Genomic DNA, 19,280 nt, shown 5'->3' with positions numbered 1-19,280 from the left:
CCCAAACCAATGCGCTGTTTTAAATGTCAGCGCTTTGGGCATACTACGTTGGGGTGCAATGGAATAGCCACGTGTGGTAAATGTGGTCAGCCTGCCCATGACGGAGCCGATTGTTCATCGCCTGTGAAGTGCGTGAATTGCTCTGGGAGTCACCCTGTCTGGAGCCGGATCTGCCCCATCTATCTCGAAGAGCGGAAGGTACAGGAGATTAAAACCTCTAAGCGCATCCCCTATGGTGAGGCCAAGAAGATCTTTAAGGCCATGCAACCTCCTGTTTTTTCCACATCTTTCGCTTCCGCTCTCAAAAAACCGGTACAACTGGCCACTGTTGCTACACAAACGGAGGTTGCTAGTGTTAGCACTAAAACCTGCGCTTGCCAGTGCACTTGTGCTGCTGCGGTTGTTTTGCAATCTGCGGCTCTCCCCGCTACATCGGACAAGGCCGTGGTTGCTGACATTGAGGTACTTCCAGCCTCCCCCCATATGGCGCCTTCTGCCCAGGCGAGTCAACCTCCAACTGTTGACAAGGCTCTGCATTCCAAGCCCCCCAAGACAAAGCCTCAGAAGCTGAAGGTTCTGCCACCTGAGGAGACTAGTCAGCGTCGGTCCGATGATGATGCCATCGTACTGTCTGACATCTCCCGTGGGTCGTCATCGGATCTTATGGACATTGATGTCGACCGGGGGCGGTCTTCTCGCCCCAGGAATAAATCTCCGGCCAGTACGGTCTCTCCTCCAAAGCACAGAGGCAGGGTGAAAGTTCAGCCACCCTGATCACTGGCTCCCATATTACAGTGGAACCTGAATGGTTTCAGGACGCATGTGGCCGAATTACAACTCCTTATACAAGAGTGCCCCTTGTGCTTATGTCTCCAAGAGACACATTTTCGGTCCACTGATTCTCCTTCTTTACGCGGCTATACCGCATATCGAAAAGATGATCTGACGGGGCAAAGGGCAAAGGGTGGTGTTGCAGTTTTTGTCCGTGATGTGCACCCCTCATCTGAGCTCCCTCTCGTCACCGACTTGCAAGCAGTTGCAGTTGACATTCTTGTGGGTCGGAGGCTCACAGTCTGTTCTGTTTATTTACCACCTCCGGATGCGATAGACACTGAGGCTCTCACGGACCTTATTAGCCAACTCCCTCGCCCATTTCTTCTTCTGGGGGACTTCAACGCTCATAATGTCTTATGGGGCTCTCCGACTACTTGCCCCAGGGGTCGCATTCTGGAAAGCGTCATGATGTCTGAAGAACTGTGCCTCCTCAACTCTGGTGCTCCCACTCATTTCTGTACTGCTTCCGGATCGTCATCGGCTATTGACCTTTCCTTTTGCTCTCCTGCACTCGCGGATTCTGCTCTGTGGGAGGCTGCAGCTGACCTCCATTCTAGTGACCACTTCCCCCTCTGGATTCGCCTCCTGGATGAGGCTGTGGCATTACCAGTGCCGCCCCGGTGGCACCTTTGCAGAGCTGACTGGACACTTTTCAGCCAACTGGCTGTTTTGGAACACCGTGCCAGCGTCCACGAATGGGTAGACCATGTTGCAGCCATGATCTCTCATGCTGCTGAATTGTCCATCCCACGGTCATCCGGTCATCCCAAGAGGCGTCCTGTCCCTTGGTGGACCACTGAGTGCCACTCAGCCATCCGCGCCCGCCGTGCAGCACTGCGCCGCTTCAAGTGCCGTCCCTCAGCTGACAATCTTGCGGCCTTTCGAGTGGCAAGGGCCAGAGCGCGGCGGGTGATTAAAGAGAGCAAACGACGGTCATGGCAATCGTTCTTGAATTCCATCTCTCGCTCCACTAGTTCTACGAAAGTATGGGAAGCCATCAGGAGGATTTCCGGGAAACTCAGCCAGCTACCTGTCACGGCTTTGCTGCATCAGGGATGTCTCCTCACGGCGCCGAGAGACATTGCCCAGACACTGGCCATGCATTTTGCGGAATCTACCGCCACTATTAACTGTGATCCAGATTTCTGCCGCTACCGCACTGCCGTCGAAAGGGGTCACTTGGACTTCCGGTCTCTAAATTCTGAACCCTATAACTGCCCCTTCACAATGTGGGAACTGGATTCTGCGCTGTCTGTGGCTCATGATACTGCGCCTGGTCATGATCAAATCCGGTACAGCATGCTGCGGCACCTGTCGCTGCCATCCAAGGAAGTTCTCCTGAACTGTTTCAATATGATATGGTTATCTGGCACGTACCCTGACTCGTGGAGGGAGGCAATTTTGATTCCCCTCCTCAAACCAGGGAAGGACCGAACGCATCCCAGTAGTTATCGGAGTATTGCCTTGACGAGCTGTGTTGGGAAGACGTTGGAACGCATGGTCAACCGCCGCCTGGTTTGGCTGCTCGAGACCAGGCAGCTCCTTAGCCCCTCTCAGTGTGGCTTTCGGAGATGTCGTTCCACTATAGACAACTTGACCCTGCTTGAGGCCGCCATCCAGCGGGCCTTTCTACGTAACCAGCATTGTCTAGGGGTCTTCTTTGACATTAATAAGGCGTATGACACTACTTGGCGCCGCCTTATCCTCAATCAACTCCATGAGTGGGGCTTTCGTGGCCGTCTCCCCATCTTCATTCGGTCCTTTCTTTCTCACCGCCTCTTTCGGTATCGGGTTGGTAATGTGCTATCGGATTTGTACGTGCAGGAGAATGGTGTTCCTCAGGGCAGCGTTTTAAGTGTCACCCTCTTTGCCGTTGCTATTAACAGTATCACGTCCACTATCCGGAGTCCTGCCCAATGCTCCTTGTTTGTGGACGATTTTGCTGTTTTCTGTTCTTCCTCCAGTCTTGTCAGTGCTAGTCGGCAGTTACAGCTTACGATAAAGCGCTTAGAGGCATGGACTGCAAAGACGGGTTTTACCTTTTCTGCAGACAAATCTGTGTGTGTTCATTTTAATCGTTCTCGGCGTCTTTTTACCTCCCCTGAATTGCGTCTGAGGGACACCGTTCTTCCTTTTAGAGACACTGTGAGGTTCCTGGGCCTCACTTTTGATTCCAAGTTGTCGTGGTTGCCTCACCTTAAAGACCTCAAGGTGCGGGCCCTGAAGGCACTGAATATTTTGAAGTGTCTGAGCCATCGGTCCTGGGGAGCAGATCGGGCGCGTCTGCTGCAGTTTTATAGGGCTTTCGTCCGATCGCGTCTTGACTATGCTTGCACCGTGTATGGGTCAGCAAGGCCTTCGTATCTGAAGATCCTTGACGCAGTACACCATGAGGGTATCAGGCTGGCCACTGGTGCTTTCCGTACCAGTCCCATCCCCAGCCTGTGTGCTGAGGCAGGGGAACCGCCGCTCGCCATCCGGTGGAAACTCCTCATGGTGCGACGGGTGTGTCATTTCCTTGCCTGTCCTACCTCCCCTGCGTACCCTACCGTTGCCCGACCGCCTATGGAACGTCTCTTTTCCAGTCGTCCCAGGGCAACAAAACCATTTGGGATTCGTGCCAAGCATTTGCTTGAGTCCCTTGGTGTGGAGCGTGTGGCCCCCCAACGACAAGGTTTTACTCGCCTGCCTCCCTGGTTGCTCCAGAGGCCCAGCATCCTTTTAGACTTGTCGGAGAACCGGAGGAACTGCACTCCGGCGTTTGTTTTTACCTCCTTATTTTACGATATTTTAAATCAGCATCCGGACCATGTACCTGTATTCACAGATGGCTCTAAACAGGGGGACACTGTTGGTTGTGCTGTTGTTTTCCCTGATCGAGTCGTCAAGTTACGGCTTCCTGCGGTGTTTACCATCCTCGATGCCGAATTATTTGCAATACTGCGGGCATTGGAGCAGATGAGATGTGTTCCCAGTATTAAGTTCCTCATCTGTTCTGACTCCCTGAGTGCCCTTCAGACCATTCAACACTTGTACCCAGCGGATACGGTGGTCCAGAACATCCATGATGCCCTACTCCACCTGCAACGGCAGGGGAAGGTGGTTTCTTTCTGCTGGGTGCCGGGGCACGTGGGTATTAGGGGCAACGAACTGGCGGATGTGGCTGCCAAAGATGCATGTTCCCTCCCTCACGTTGTTGAATGTGCCGTCCCCCTCCATGCTGTAACCTCCCTTTTGCGTTTTCGTGTTATGCATCAATGGGAAGAGGAGTGGTTGGCAGTTTCTGACAATAAGCTGCATCTGGTAAAGGCCACTACGCGACCATGGCGTACGTCCTACCAGTCATACAGGCGGGATGAGGTCCTCCTCACTCGCCTCCGCATTGGACACAGTCCCTTCACGCATGGTTTTTTACTCCGGCGGGAGGACCCCCCAATCTGCAGTGCTTGTGGCGTCCAGATTACTGTCCGCCACATTTTACTTGACTGTCTTTTATTCTCTGACCAGAGGGCGGTGGTTTCCTTGCCACCGGATTTGCCCTCTATTTTGCAAGACGACGCAGCGACTGTGGTTAAGGTTTTACGGTTTTGTGTCCTGTCCAATCTGTTGCCTCGGATTTTAGGGAGAAGGTTTTAATGTGCTGCTGGGTGACTGGCTCACCCAGTTTTTAGGTAAGAGGTCCGCCAGTCACGATTACCTCCTTCTTTCACTTCGGTATCTATTCTCTTTTCCTTGTGTTTCCTTTCCTTTTTTAGTGTGTTTCTTCTCCTCTTGTTTTGCCTCTGTATGTGCGCATTTGGAACTGCGTTAGGCCTGTGTCTTTTAGCCGTTCTCCTTGTTCGGCGTCCGTCTTCGTCCCTTCACCGCCTGTCTTCCTGTTTCTATGCGCTTGGGCGCTGATGACCACGCTGTTTAGCGCCCGTAAACCTCAAACACACACACACACACACACAACTAGCGAAATGGTCGGCAGAGAGCCGACACAGCGAGTTTTGACTGTCACTTGCACATCTAAAACAACGTCGGAAAGTAACTCGTTCGGCTTTTGAGTCACATAAAGTATGTGCGTTAATTTTGACGCCACTAGCTCTGCATGTTGTCATGCAATTTCTTTACCTCTCAGAAATGATTATGACATAAAAGTGAAGTACGTGACGAGTGTGACGTTAGGAAAACATTAGGCATCATGGAGAGATTCTGTATGGGACCACCCAACCCAAACGAGTACTGTGTGACGTGCTACCCGGCAGGTATTCACCGAGGTAGCCGGCTAGCTCAGTCGGTAGAGCATCAGACTCTTAATCCCAGGGTCGTGGGTTCGAGCCAGACGCTGGGCGGAACGGAATTTTGTTCCGCTGCAAGTGTAAATTACCGTTTTTCTGATTAACGAGATTTAATGGAAATAGCAACTTTAAACTTTGCCTACGTCTCTGTCAGTCGCAAGGAAGCTGTATTTGAAGGTGAAGGTGATTTTGTAGACATGTGTGAAAGACATGTTCTGAAATGCAAGTGTTGTTGTTTGGAGAGCACATCGGTTACGTGTCAGATGTGTAGTCAAGCAGTAATTTGTCGCCATAGCTGCAAATAATAGCTGGTAATATGAAGTGTTGTCAGCTAAAGTCTGATGATGCAGACGACCGTAAGGACGAAGTACCCAAGAGTACCGCTAGGCCGCGCCTCTTTAGCTCAGTGGTAGAGCACTGGTCTAATAAACCAGGGGTCGTAAGTTCCATCCTCACAGGTGAAAGATGAATTTTGGAAATCAGTTGCGCGTCGTGGCCGTATAGCAAACAGTACCTGTGATGACGAACAATTAGCGACAGGCGTTTTTTTAAGAATCACTCTCAGATGCGATTAAGGCGAATGGCGCAGATAAAGCATTTGCCAAAGCGGTACAGCATAAGGTGGGACGAGGCAGTCTGAATTACATTTTATAGATGTATTTCTCACATATCTCAGAGCCTCTCGCGATATTCGTCGTCGTCGTCGTCGTCGTCGTCGTCGTCGTCGCCGCCGCCGCTTCTGCAGAAGTAGCAAATGGCAATCGTAGCAAATGCGGCGAGGGACGCCCTGCCTTCGATTCCGAATGCACAAAGTGTGTGGTCTTGTTTCACAGTCTATATTTGGTCGGTCTCGTCAGAGGTTGAATGTAACGAATGGGTGGGAAAGAGCAAGGGGCAGCGGCTGTGTAGAACGAAAACACAAATCCTCAGGGGTGTGAGCGTTTCGAGATGAGTCGTATACATGTAAATGTTGGTCGTCAGTGACCGTGTGGCCTAATGGATAAGGCGTCGGACTTCGGATCTGAAGATTACAGGTTCGAATGCTCTCACGCTTGTGTTTTTCCAGTTCTGAAAAAGAAACATAACGTTTTAACGTAGCAATTGAGCAGTACGAAACCGTCTGAATGTTGCTGTTGACCATTTTTTGCTTGGAGATGCTCTTGAGCTTGAAACACACACAACAAGACCGGTGTTAACTAGCGAAATGGTCGGCAGAGTGCCGACACAGCGAGTTTTGACTATCACTTGCACATCTAAAACAACGTCGGAAAGTAACTCGTTCGGCTTTTGAGTCACATAAAGTATGTGAGTTAATTTTGACACCACTAGCTCTGCATGTTGTCATGCAATTTCTTTACCTCTCAGAAATGATTATGACATAAAAGTGAAGTACGTGACGAGTGTGACGTTAGGAAAACATTAGGCATCATGGAGAGATTCTGTATGGGACCACCCAACACAAACGAGTACTGTGTGACGTGCTACCCGGCAGGTATTCACCGAGGTAGCCGGCTAGCTCAGTCGGTAGAGCGTCAGACTCTTAATCCCGGGGTCGTGGGTTCGAGCCAGACGCTGGGCGGAACGGAATTTTGTTCCGCTGCAGGTGTAAATTACCGTTTTTCTGATTAACGAGATTTAATGGAAATAGCAACTTTAAACTTTGCCTGCGTCTCTGTCAGTCGCAAGGAAGCTGTATTTGAAGGTGAAGGTGATTTTGTAGACATGTGTGAAAGACATGTTCTGAAATGCAAGTGTTGTTGTTTGGAGAGCACATCGGTTACGTGTCAGATGTGTAGTCAAGCAGTAATTTGTCGCCATAGCTGCAAATATTAGCTGGTAATATGAAGTGTTGTCAGCTAAAGTCTGATGATGCAGACGACCGTAAGGACGAAGTACCCAAGAGTACCGCTAGGCCGCGCCTCTTTAGCTCAGTGGTAGAGCACTGGTCTAATAAACCAGGGGTCGTAAGTTCCATCCTCACAGGTGAAAGATGAATTTTGGAAATCAGTTGCGCGTCGTGGCCGTATAGCAAACAGTACCTGTGATGACGAACAATTAGCGACAGGCGTTTTTTTAAGAATCACTCTCAGATGCGATTAAGGCGAATGGCGCAGATAAAGCATTTGCCAAAGCGGTACAGCATAAGGTGGGACGAGGCAGTCTGAATTACATTTTATAGATGTATTTCTCACATATCTCAGAGCCTCTCGCGATATTCGTCGTCGTCGTCGTCGTCGTCGTCGTCGTCGCCGCCGCCGCCGCTTCTGCAGAAGTAGCAAATGGCAATCGTAGCAAATGCGGCGAGGGACGCCCTGCCTTCGATTCCGAATGCACAAAGTGTGTGGTCTTGTTTCACAGTCTATATTTGGTCGGTCTCGTCAGAGGTTGAATGTAACGAATGGGTGGGAAAGAGCAAGGGGCAGCGGCTGTGTAGAACGAAAACACAAATCCTCAGGGGTGTGAGCGTTTCGAGATGAGTCGTATACATGTAAATGTTGGTCGTCAGTGACCGTGTGGCCTAATGCATAAGGCGTCGGACTTCGGATATGAAGATTTCAGGTTAGAATGCTGTCACGCTTGTGTTTTTCCAGTTCTGAAAAAGAAACATAACGTTTTAATGTAGCAATTGAGCAGTACGAAACCGTCTGAATGTTGCTGTTGACCATTTTTTGCTTGGAGATGCTCTTGAGCTTGAAACACACACAACAAGACCGGTGTTAACTAGCGAAATGGTCGGCAGAGTGCCGACACAGCGAGTTTTGACTATCACTTGCACATCTAAAACAACGTCGGAAAGTAACTCGTTCGGCTTTTGAGTCACATAAAGTATGTGCGTTAATTTTGACGCCACTAGCTCTGCATGTTGTCATGCAATTTCTTTACCTCTCAGAAATGATTATGACATAAAAGTGAAGTACGTGACGAGTGTGACGTTAGGAAAACATTAGGCATCATGGAGAGATTCTGTATGGGACCACCCAACACAATCGAGTACTGTGTGACGTGCTACCCGGCAGGTATTCACCGAGGTAGCCGGCTAGCTCAGTCGGTAGAGCGTCAGACTCTTAATCCCAGGGTCGTGGGTTCGAGCCAGACGCTGGGCGGAACGGAATTTTGTTCCGCTGCAGGTGTAAATTACCGTTTTTCTGATTAACGAGATTTAATGGAAATAGCAACTTTAAACTTTGCCTACGTCTCTGTCAGTCGCAAGGAAGCTGTATTTGAAGGTGAAGGTGATTTTGTAGACATGTGTGAAAGACATGTTCTGAAATGCAAGTGGTGTTGTTTGGAGAGCACATCGGTTACGTGTCAGATGTGTAGTCAAGCAGTAATTTGTCGCCATAGCTGCAAATATTAGCCGGTAATATGAAGTGTTGTCAGCTAAAGTCTGATGATGCAGACGACCGTAAGGACGAATTACCCAAGAGTACCGCTAGGCCGCGCCTCTTTAGCTCAGTGGTAGAGCACTGGTCTAATAAACCAGCGGTCGTAAGTTCAATCCTCACAGGATAAAGATGAGTTTTGGAAATCAGTTGCGCGTCGTGGCCGTATAGCAAACAGTACCTGTGATGACGAACAATTAGAGACAGGCGTTTTTTTAAGAATCACTCTCAGATGCGATTAAGGCGAATGGCGCAGATAAAGCATTTGCCAAAGCGGTACAGCATAAGGTGGGACGAGGCAGTCTGAATTACATTTTATAGATGTATTTCTCACATATCTCAGAGCCTCTCGCGATATTCGTCGTCGTCGTCGTCGTCGTCGTCGTCGTCGCCGCCGCCGCCGCCGCTTCTGCAGAAGTAGCAAATGGCAATCGTAGCAAATGCGGCGAGGGACGCCCTGCCTTCGATTCCGAATGCACAAAGTGTGTGGTCTTGTTTCACAGTCTATATTTGGTCGGTCTCGTCAGAGGTTGAATGTAACGAATGGGTGGGAAAGAGCAAGGGGCAGCGGCTGTGTAGAACGAAAACACAAATCCTCAGGGGTGTGAGCGTTTCGAGATGAGTCGTATACATGTAAATGTTGGTCGTCAGTGACCGTGTGGCCTAATGGATAAGGCGTCGGACTTCGGATCTGAAGATTACAGGTTCGAATGCTGTCACGCTTGTGTTTTTCCAGTTCTGAAAAAGAAACATAACGTTTTAATGTAGCAATTGAGCAGTACGAAACCGTCTGAATGTTGCTGTTGACCATTTTTTGCTTGGAGATGCTCTTGAGCTTGAAACACACACAACAAGACCGGTGTTAACTAGCGAAATGGTCGGCAGAGTGCCGACACAGCGAGTTTTGACTATCACTTGCACATCTAAAACAACGTCGGAAAGTAACTCGTTCGGCTTTTGAGTCACATAAAGTATGTGCGTTACTTTTGACGCCACTAGTTCTGCATGTTGTCATGCAATTTCTTTACCTCTCAGAAATGATTATGACATAAAAGTGAAGTACGTGACGAGTGTGACGTTAGGAAAACATTAGGCATCATGGAGAGATTCTGTATGGGACCACCCAACACAATCGAGTACTGTGTGACGTGCTACCCGGCAGGTATTCACCGAGGTAGCCGGCTAGCTCAGTCGGTAGAGCGTCAGACTCTTAATCCCAGGGTCGTGGGTTCGAGCCAGACGCTGGGCGGAACGGAATTTTGTTCCGCTGCAAGTGTAAATTACCGTTTTTCTGATTAACGAGATTTAATGGAAATAGCAACTTTAAACTTTGCCTACGTCTCTGTCAGTCGCAAGGAAGCTGTATTTGAAGGTGAAGGTGATTTTGTAGACATGTGTGAAAGACATGTTCTGAAATGCAAGTGTTGTTGTTTGGAGAGCACATCGGTTACGTGTCAGATGTGTAGTCAAGCAGTAATTTGTCGCCATAGCTGCAAATATTAGCCGGTAATATGAAGTGTTGTCAGCTAAAGTCTGATGATGCAGACGACCGTAAGGACGAAGTACCCAAGAGTACCGCTAGGCCGCGCCTCTTTAGCTCAGTGGTAGAGCACTGGTCTAATACACCAGGGGTCGTAAGTTCCATCCTCACAGGAGAAAGATGAATTTTGGAAATCAGTTGCGCGTCGTGGCCGTATAGCAAACAGTACCTGTGATGACGAACAATTAGCGACAGGCGTTTTTTTAAGAATCACTCTCAGATGCGATTAAGGCGAATGGCGCAGATAAAGCATTTGCCAAAGTGGTACAGCATAAGGTGGGACGAGGCAGTCTGAATTACATTTTATAGATGTATTTCTCACATATCTCAGAGCCTCTCGCGATATTCGTCGTCGTCGTCGTCGTCGTCGTCGTCGTCGCCGCTTCTGCAGAAGTAGCAAATGGCAATCGTAGCAAATGCGGCGAGGGACGCCCTGCCTTCGATTCCGAATGCACAAAGTGTGTGGTCTTGTTTCACAGTCTATATTTGGTCGGTCTCGTCAGAGGCTGAATGTAACGAATGGGTGGGAAAGAGCAAGGGGCAGCGGCTGTGTAGAACGAAAACACAAATCCTCAGGGGTCTGAGCGTTTCGAGATGAGTCGTATACATGTAAATGTTGGTCGTCAGTGACCGTGTGGCCTAATGGATAAGGCGTCGGACTTCGGATCTGAAGATTACAGGTTCGAATGCTGTCACGCTTGTGTTTTTCCAGTTCTGAAAAAGAAACATAACGTTTTAATGTAGCAATTGAGCAGTACGAAACCGTCTGAATGTTGCTGTTGACCATTTTTTGCTTGGAGATGCTCTTGAGCTTGAAACACACACAACAAGACCGGTGTTAACTAGCGAAATGGTCGGCAGAGTGCCGACACAGCGAGTTTTGACTATCACTTGCACATCTAAAACAACGTCGGAAAGTAACTCGTTCGGCTTTTGAGTCACATAAAGTATGTGCGTTAATTTTGACGCCACTAGCTCTGCATGTTGTCATGCAATTTCTTTACCTCTCAGAAATGATTATGACATAAAAGTGAAGTACGTGACGAGTGTGACGTTAGGAAAACATTAGGCATCATGGAGAGATTCTGTATGGGACCACCCAACCCAAACGAGTACTGTGTGACGTGCTACCCGGCAGGTATTCACCGAGGTAGCCGGCTAGCTCAGTCGGTAGAGCGTCAGACTCTTAATCCCAGGGTCGTGGGTTCGAGCCAGACGCTGGGCGGAACGGAATTTTGTTCCGCTGCAAGTGTAAATTACCGTTTTTCTGATTAACGAGATTTAATGGAAATAGCAACTTTAAACTTTGCCTACGTCTCTGTCAGTCGCAAGGAAGCTGTATTTGAAGGTGAAGGTGATTTTGTAGACATGTGTGAAAGACATGTTCTGAAATGCAAGTGTTGTTGTTTGGAGAGCACATCGGTTACGTGTCAGATGTGTAGTCAAGCAGTAATTTGTCGCCATAGCTGCAAATATTAGCCGGTAATATGAAGTGTTGTCAGCTAAAGTCTGATGATGCAGACGACCGTAAGGACGAAGTACCCAAGAGTACCGCTAGGCCGCGCCTCTTTAGCTCAGTGGTAGAGCACTGGTCTAATAAACCAGGGGTCGTAAGTTCCATCCTCACAGGAGAAAGATGAATTTTGGAAATCAGTTGCGCGTCGTGGCCGTATAGCAAACAGTACCTGTGATGACGAACAATTAGCGACAGGCGTTTTTTTAAGAATCACTCTCAGATGCGATTAAGGCGAATGGCGCAGATAAAGCATTTGCCAAAGCGGTACAGCATAAGGTGGGACGAGGCAGTCTGAATTACATTTTATAGATGTATTTCTCACATATCTCAGAGCCTCTCGCGATATTCGTCGTCGTCGTCGTCGTCGTCGTCGTCGTCGTCGTCGTCGCCGCTTCTGCAGAAGTAGCAAATGGCAATCGTAGCAAATGCGGCGAGGGACGCCCTGCCTTCGATTCCGAATGCACAAAGTGTGTGGTCTTGTTTCACAGTCTATATTTGGTCGGTCTCGTCAGAGGCTGAATGTAACGAATGGGTGGGAAAGAGCAAGGGGCAGCGGCTGTGTAGAACGAAAACACAAATCCTCAGGGGTGTGAGCGTTTCGAGATGAGTCGTATACATGTAAATGTTGGTCGTCAGTGACCGTGTGGCCTAATGGATAAGGCGTCGGACTTCGGATCTGAAGATTACAGGTTCGAATGCTGTCACGCTTGTGTTTTTCCAGTTCTGAAAAAGAAACATAACGTTTTAATGTAGCAATTGAGCAGTACGAAACCGTCTGAATGTTGCTGTTGACCATTTTTTGCTTGGAGATGCTCTTGAGCTTGAAACACACACAACAAGACCGGTGTTAACTAGCGAAATGGTCGGCAGAGTGCCGACACAGCGAGTTTTGACTATCACTTGCACATCTAAAACAACGTCGGAAAGTAACTCGTTCGGCTTTTGAGTCACATAAAGTATGTGCGTTAATTTTGACGCCACTAGCTCTGCATGTTGTCATGCAATTTCTTTACCTCTCAGAAATGATTATGACATAAAAGTGAAGTACGTGACGAGTGTGACGTTAGGAAAACATTAGGCATCATGGAGAGATTCTGTATGGGACCACCCAACCCAAACGAGTACTGTGTGACGTGCTACCCGGCAGGTATTCACCGAGGTAGCCGGCTAGCTCAGTCGGTAGAGCGTCAGACTCTTAATCCCAGGGTCGTGGGTTCGAGCCAGACGCTGGGCGGAACGGAATTTTGTTCCGCTGCAGGTGTAAATTACCGTTTTTCTGATTAACGAGATTTAATGGAAATAGCAACTTTAAACTTTGCCTACGTCTCTGTCAGTCGCAAGGAAGCTGTATTTGAAGGTGAAGGTGATTTTGTAGACATGTGTGAAAGACATGTTCTGAAATGCAAGTGTTGTTGTTTGGAGAGCACATCGGTTACGTGTCAGATGTGTAGTCAAGCAGTAATTTGTCGCCATAGCTGCAAATATTAGCCGGTAATATGAAGTGTTGTCAGCTAAAGTCTGATGATGCAGACGACCGTAAGGACGAAGTACCCAAGAGTACCGCTAGGCCGCGCCTCTTTAGCTCAGTGGTAGAGCACTGGTCTAATAAACCAGCGGTCGTAAGTTCAATCCTCACAGGAGAAAGATGAATTTTGGAAATCAGTTGCGCGTCGTGGCCGTATAGCAAACAGTACCTGTGATGACGAACAATTAGCGACAGGCGTTTTTTTAAGAATCACTCTCAGATGCGATTAAGGCGAATGGCGCAGATAAAGCATTTGCCAAAGCGGTACAGCATAAGGTGGGACGAGGCAGTCTGAATTACATTTTATAGATGTATTTCTCACATATCTCAGAGCCTCTCGCGATATTCGTCGTCGTCGTCGTCGTCGTCGTCGTCGTCGTCGTCGTCGCCGCCGCCGCCGCTTCTGCAGAAGTAGCAAATGGCAATCGTAGCAAATGCGGCGAGGGACGCCCTGCCTTCGATTCCGAATGCACAAAGTGTGTGGTCTTGTTTCACAGTTTATATTTGGTCGGTCTCGTCAGAGGTTGAATGTAACGAATGGGTGGGAAAGAGCAAGGGGCAGCGGCTGTGTAGAACGAAAACACAAATCCTCAGGGGTGTGAGCGTTTCGAGATGAGTCGTATACATGTAAATGTTGGTCGTCAGTGACCGTGTGGCCTAATGGATAAGGCGTCGGACTTCGGATCTGAAGATTACAGGTTCGAATGCTGTCACGCTTGTGTTTTTCCAGTTATGAAAAAGAAACATAACGTTTTAATGTAGCAATTGAGCAGTACGAAACCGTCTGAATGTTGCTGTTGACCATTTTTTGCTTGGAGATGCTCTTGAGCTTGAAACACACACAACAAGACCGGTGTTAACTAGCGAAATGGTCGGCAGAGTGCCGACACAGCGAGTTTTGACTATCACTTGCACATCTAAAACAACGTCGGAAAGTAACTCGTTCGGCTTTTGAGTCACATAAAGTATGTGCGTTAATTTTGACGCCACTAGCTCTGCATGTTGTCATGCAATTTCTTTACCTCTCAGAAATGATTATGACATAAAAGTGAAGTACGTGACGAGTGTGACGTTAGGAAAACATTAGGCATCATGGAGAGATTCTGTATGGGACCACCCAACCCAAACGAGTACTGTGTGACGTGCTACCCGGCAGGTATTCACCGAGGTAGCCGGCTAGCTCAGTCGGTAGAGCGTCAGACTCTTAATCCCAGGGTCGTGGGTTCGAGCCAGACGCTGGGCGGAACGGAATTTTGTTCCGCTGCAAGTGTAAATTACCGTTTTTCTGATTAACGAGATTTAATGGAAATAGCAACTTTAAACTTTGCCTACGTCTCTGTCAGTCGCAAGGAAGCTGTATTTGAAGGTGAAGGTGATTTTGTAGACATGTGTGAAAGACATGTTCTGAAATGCAAGTGTTGTTGTTTGGAGAGCACATCGGTTACGTGTCAGATGTGTAGTCAAGCAGTAATTTGTCGCCATAGCTGCAAATATTAGCCGGTAATATGAAGTGTTGTCAGCTAAAGTCTGATGATGCAGACGACCGTAAGGACGAAGTACCCAAGAGTACCGCTAGGCCGCGCCTCTTTAGCTCAGTGGTAGAGCACTGGTCTAATAAACCAGGGGTCGTAAGTTCCATCCTCACAGGAGAAAGATGAATTTTGGAAATCAGTTGCGCGTCGTGGCCGTATAGCAAACAGTACCTGTGATGACGAACAATTAGCGACAGGCGTTTTTTTAAGAATCACTCTCAGATGCGATTAAGGCGAATGGCGCAGATAAAGCATTTGCCAAAGCGGTACAGCATAAGGTGGGACGAGGCAGTCTGAATTACATTTTATAGATGTATTTCTCACATATCTCAGAGCCTCTCGCGATATTCGTCGTCGTCGTCGTCGTCGTCGTCGTCGTCGTCGTCGTCGCCGCTTCTGCAGAAGTAGCAAATGGCAATCGTAGCAAATGCGGCGAGGGACGCCCTGCCTTCGATTCCGAATGCACAAAGTGTGTGGTCTTGTTTCACAGTCTATATTTGGTCGGTCTCGTCAGAGGCTGAATGTAACGAATGGGTGGGAAAGAGCAAGGGGCAGCGGCTGTGTAGAACGAAAACACAAATCCTCAGGGGTGTGAGCGTTTCGAGATGAGTCGTATACATGTAAATGTTGGTCGTCAGTGACCGTGTGGCCTAATGGATAAGGCGTCGGACTTCGGATCTGAAGATTACAGGTTCGAATGCTGTCACGCTTGTGTTTTTCCAGTTCTGAAAAAGAAACATAACGTTTTAATGTAGCAATTGAGCAGTACGAAACCGTCTGAATGTTGCTGTTGACCATTTTTTGCTTGGAGATGCTCTTGAGCTTGAAACACACACAACAAGACCGGTGTTAACTAGCGAAATGGTCGGCAGAGTGCCGACACAGCGAGTTTTGACTATCACTTGCACATCTAAAACAACGTCGGAAAGTAACTCGTTCGGCTTTTGAGTCACATAAAGTATGTGCGTTAATTTTGACGCCACTAGCTCTGCATGTTGTCATGCAATTTCTTTACCTCTCAGAAATGATTATGACATAAAAGTGAAGTACGTGACGAGTGTGACGTTAGGAAAACATTAGGCATCATGGAGAGATTCTGTATGGGACCACCCAACCCAAACGAGTACTGTGTGACGTGCTACCCGGCAGGTATTCACCGAGGTAGCCGGCTAGCTCAGTCGGTAGAGCGTCAGACTCTTAATCCCAGGGTCGTGGGTTCGAGCCAGACGCTGGGCGGAACGGAATTTTGTTCCGCTGCAGGTGTAAATTACCGTTTTTCTGATTAACGAGATTTAATGGAAATAGCAACTTTAAACTTTGCCTACGTCTCTGTCAGTCGCAAGGAAGCTGTATTTGAAGGTGAAGGTGATTTTGTAGACATGTGTGAAAGACATGTTCTGAAATGCAAGTGTTGTTGTTTGGAGAGCACATCGGTTACGTGTCAGATGTGTAGTCAAGCAGTAATTTGTCGCCATAGCTGCAAATATTAGCCGGTAATATGAAGTGTTGTCAGCTAAAGTCTGATGATGCAGACGACCGTAAGGACGAAGTACCCAAGAGTACCGCTAGGCCGCGCCTCTTTAGCTCAGTGGTAGAGCACTGGTCTAATAAACCAGCGGTCGTAAGTTCAATCCTCACAGGAGAAAGATGAATTTTGGAAATCAGTTGCGCGTCGTGGCCGTATAGCAAACAGTACCTGTGATGACGAACAATTAGCGACAGGCGTTTTTTTAAGAATCACTCTCAGATGCGATTAAGGCGAATGGCGCAGATAAAGCATTTGCCAAAGCGGTACAGCATAAGGTGGGACGAGGCAGTCTGAATTACATTTTATAGATGTATTTCTCACATATCTCAGAGCCTCTCGCGATATTCGTCGTCGTCGTCGTCGTCGTCGTCGTCGTCGTCGTCGTCGCCGCCGCCGCCGCTTCTGCAGAAGTAGCAAATGGCAATCGTAGCAAATGCGGCGAGGGACGCCCTGCCTTCGATTCCGAATGCACAAAGTGTGTGGTCTTGTTTCACAGTTTATATTTGGTCGGTCTCGTCAGAGGTTGAATGTAACGAATGGGTGGGAAAGAGCAAGGGGCAGCGGCTGTGTAGAACGAAAACACAAATCCTCAGGGGTGTGAGCGTTTCGAGATGAGTCGTATACATGTAAATGTTGGTCGTCAGTGACCGTGTGGCCTAATGGATAAGGCGTCGGACTTCGGATCTGAAGATTACAGGTTCGAATGCTGTCACGCTTGTGTTTTTCCAGTTCTGAAAAAGAAACATAACGTTTTAATGTAGCAATTGAGCAGTACGAAACCGTCTGAATGTTGCTGTTGACCATTTTTTGCTTGGAGATGCTCTTGAGCTTGAAACACACACAACAAGACCGGTGTTAACTAGCGAAATGGTCGGCAGAGTGCCGACACAGCGAGTTTTGACTATCACTTGCACATCTAAAACAACGTCGGAAAGTAACTCGTTCGGCTTTTGAGTCACATAAAGTATGTGCGTTAATTTTGACGCCACTAGCTCTGCATGTTGTCATGCAATTTCTTTACCTCTCAGAAATGATTATGACATAAAAGTGAAGTACGTGACGAGTGTGACGTTAGGAAAACATTAGGCATCATGGAGAGATTCTGTATGGGACCACCCAACCCAAACGAGTACTGTGTGACGTGCTACCCGGCAGGTATTCACCGAGGTAGCCGGCTAGCTCAGTCGGTAGAGCGTCAGACTCTTAATCCCAGGGTCGTGGGTTCGAGCCAGACGCTGGGCGGAACGGAATTTTGTTCCGCTGCAAGTGTAAATTACCGTTTTTCTGATTAACGAGATTTAATGGAAATAGCAACTTTAAACTTTGCCTACGTCTCTGTCAGTCGCAAGGAAGCTGTATTTGAAGGTGAAGGTGATTTTGTAGACATGTGTGAAAGACATGTTCTGAAATGCAAGTGTTGTTGTTTGGAGAGCACATCGGTTACGTGTCAGATGTGTAGTCAAGCAGTAATTTGTCGCCATAGCTGCAAATATTAGCCGGTAATATGAAGTGTTGTCAGCTAAAGTCTGATGATGCAGACGACCGTAAGGACGAAGTACCCAAGAGTACCGCTAGGCCGCGCCTCTTTAGCTCAGTGGTAGAGCACTGGTCTAATAAACCAGGGGTCGTAAGTTCCATCCTCACAGGAGAAAGATGAATTTTGGAAATCAGTTGCGCGTCGTGGCCGTATAGCAAACAGTACCTGTGATGACGAACAATTAGCGACAGGCGTTTTTTTAAGAATCACTCTCAGATGCGATTAAGGCGAATGGCGCAGATAAAGCATTTGCCAAAGCGGTACAGCATAAGGTGGGACGAGGCAGTCTGAATTACATTTTATAGATGTATTTCTCACATATCTCAGAGCCTCTCGCGATATTCGTCGTCGTCGTCGTCGTCGTCGTCGTCGTCGTCGTCGTCGCCGCTTCTGCAGAAGTAGCAAATGGCAATCGTAGCAAATGCGGCGAGGGACGCCCTGCCTTCGATTCCGAATGCACAAAGTGTGTGGTCTTGTTTCACAGTCTATATTTGGTCGGTCTCGTCAGAGGCTGAATGTAACGAATGGGTGGGAAAGAGCAAGGGGCAGCGGCTGTGTAGAACGAAAACACAAATCCTCAGGGGTCTGAGCGTTTCGAGATGAGTCGTATACATGTAAATGTTGGTCGTCAGTGACCGTGTGGCCTAATGGATAAGGCGTCGGACTTCGGATCTGAAGATTACAGGTTCGAATGCTGTCACGCTTGTGTTTTTCCAGTTCTGAAAAAGAAACATAACGTTTTAATGTAGCAATTGAGCAGTACGAAACCGTCTGAATGTTGCTGTTGACCATTTTTTGCTTGGAGATGCTCTTGAGCTTGAAACACACACAACAAGACCGGTGTTAACTAGCGAAATGGTCGGCAGAGTGCCGACACAGCGAGTTTTGACTATCACTTGCACATCTAAAACAACGTCGGAAAGTAACTCGTTCGGCTTTTGAGTCACATAAAGTATGTGCGTTAATTTTGACGCCACTAGCTCTGCATGTTGTCATGCAATTTCTTTACCTCTCAGAAATGATTATGACATAAAAGTGAAGTACGTGACGAGTGTGACGTTAGGAAAACATTAGGCATCATGGAGAGATTCTGTATGGGACCACCCAACCCAAACGAGTACTGTGTGACGTGCTACCCGGCAGGTATTCACCGAGGTAGCCGGCTAGCTCAGTCGGTAGAGCGTCAGACTCTTAATCCCAGGGTCGTGGGTTCGAGCCAGACGCTGGGCGGAACGGAATTTTGTTCCGCTGCAAGTGTAAATTACCGTTTTTCTGATTAACGAGATTTAATGGAAATAGCAACTTTAAACTTTGCCTACGTCTCTGTCAGTCGCAAGGAAGCTGTATTTGAAGGTGAAGGTGATTTTGTAGACATGTGTGAAAGACATGTTCTGAAATGCAAGTGTTGTTGTTTGGAGAGCACATCGGTTACGTGTCAGATGTGTAGTCAAGCAGTAATTTGTCGCCATAGCTGCAAATATTAGCCGGTAATATGAAGTGTTGTCAGCTAAAGTCTGATGATGCAGACGACCGTAAGGACGAAGTACCCAAGAGTACCGCTAGGCCGCGCCTCTTTAGCTCAGTGGTAGAGCACTGGTCTAA

The 19,280-nt window shown here is 48.0% G+C and overlaps 3 non-coding genes across 3 annotated transcripts; all 3 read left to right on the top strand.

Annotated features, from left to right (window-relative positions):
- The first annotated feature begins 8,562 nt into the window (after positions 1 to 8,562).
- On the top strand, positions 8,563 to 8,631 carry Trnai-aau (transfer RNA isoleucine (anticodon AAU)). Its single transcript has one exon. It is a non-coding gene; the product is annotated as a tRNA-Ile (tRNA).
- Positions 8,632 to 13,128: 4,497 nt separating this feature from the next.
- Positions 13,129 to 13,200, top strand: Trnai-aau (transfer RNA isoleucine (anticodon AAU)). The gene has a single exon. It is a non-coding gene; the product is annotated as a tRNA-Ile (tRNA).
- Positions 13,201 to 16,187: 2,987 nt separating this feature from the next.
- Trnai-aau (transfer RNA isoleucine (anticodon AAU)) lies at positions 16,188 to 16,259 on the top strand. The gene has a single exon. It is a non-coding gene; the product is annotated as a tRNA-Ile (tRNA).
- Positions 16,260 to 19,280: the final 3,021 nt, after the last annotated feature.

The sequence above is a fragment of the Schistocerca gregaria genome, unplaced genomic scaffold (assembly GCF_023897955.1).
Source record: "Schistocerca gregaria isolate iqSchGreg1 unplaced genomic scaffold, iqSchGreg1.2 ptg000470l, whole genome shotgun sequence".
Lineage (NCBI taxonomy): Eukaryota > Metazoa > Arthropoda > Insecta > Orthoptera > Acrididae > Schistocerca > Schistocerca gregaria.
The sequence above is the reverse complement of the archived record's forward strand: the minus strand, read 5'-3'. Positions and strand labels throughout refer to the sequence as shown.